Genomic DNA, 1,585 nt, shown 5'->3' with positions numbered 1-1,585 from the left:
ATATATATATATATATATATATATATATATATATATATATATATATACACCTTTATTTTACCAGGAAGAAATCCATTTGAGATCATCAGTCTCATTTACAAGGATGTCCTGGACAATATGCAAATACAGCAACACTGTCTTAAAAATGGTAACAATAGTATTAAAATATTTACAACAAAACATCTATTAGTAAAACATAAAATGCAATGCAAGTTTTAAAAAATCACAGTTTAAGACACTTAAAGGTGCGAGATGTGACTAAATCCTCAGACAATATTTGTTTATTCATTCATTTAACCTTTATTTCGACAGGTAAATCCCACTGAGCCTCAAGGACTCATTTACAAGAGAGACCTGATTTCAACAAAGAATGATGACAACAATGGACAACAAAACAATGGTTTAAAGCTAGTTAAAGGAATAAATTAAATTATTAAAACTGTTCATTTGTTCATGTGATATTTTGCTAACGGCAAAAACAAACACACTGACAAATGTAGGATAAAGATAACGACTTGTAGCAGGAAGCAATAATAACTAGAGAAATTGCATTTCCTCCGGAAATGCTGTGTGAATGCTTATTGCTGAAGAACAGCTGAAATTAGCTAAAATCATGCTGAAATCGCCGAAAATAGTTGAAGTTGAAGAACAAGTCTAAGTTGGAAGAAAGCAGAAAGAACACATATTTGCTGAATTTGGTTTCAATAAGCAGAAATGAGCACAAACATTTATAAATTTGTTAAAACAGCTGATAGTAGCAAAAACTAGCTGAAAAGTAGCTGAAAAGGTAGAAAGAAGCTTAAACTACCAGAAGGAGGCATGAAGCATTTTTTTAACATTAACCAGCTATATAGTAGCTGAACCTAGCTGAAAAAAGTTGAAAGGAGCATAAAAAGCTGAAATTAGCAGAAAGTAGCTGAAAAAAGTTTAAATTTGCACAAGGAAGCTGAAAGCAGCTGAAGCAGAACAAAATGTGAAAGGAGCAGTAAAAGGTTGTAAACGGATGTAAAGATTTGAAGGATGTAAAATGAGCTCTGTTCATTTTCTATGAGGAACAAGTGTCAGAAAAGGCTAAATATTTCAAAAAGCTAACGTTGCACCAATACCAAAAGCCATAGCAGGACTGTCATGAAAGAGCTGAACGTTTATATGATTTGTTTAAAATAGCTTGAAAACTGTGGAACAAGAAAGATGCTGGAAAACGTACAGAAGACAAATGGATCACAATAGAGTGAATGCTTCATAAACATTCACACGAGGTCGCTTCACTTTAACAGTAAATCTGCTCAAACGCCTGAAGATCAGTGTTTAATAAAAAAAAAAAAATCTCCCAGTAGTTGCTTTAATTACAGTAAATAAGAGACTTTTGTGGTAATACTGTTAAATTACAAGTATACTGAACTGTTAGATATTAAATATTTTAAATGACACAGAGGTCAAACCCTAACTGAAAATGCTCAAACCTAATTAACAAGCAGACAAGATAAATTATCTTGCGTCACGATGGCATTTGTTGAACGTTGTGCGTCGCGCACACAGCCACAGATTTTAGGAGGTGTGTTTTTTTCCCGAACAGAGCGGCTCT

The sequence above is a fragment of the Nematolebias whitei genome, chromosome 7, assembly GCF_014905685.2.
Source record: "Nematolebias whitei isolate Nwh7 chromosome 7, NemWhi1, whole genome shotgun sequence".
NCBI lineage: Eukaryota > Metazoa > Chordata > Actinopteri > Cyprinodontiformes > Rivulidae > Nematolebias > Nematolebias whitei.
This window is presented reverse-complemented; position numbering follows the sequence as displayed.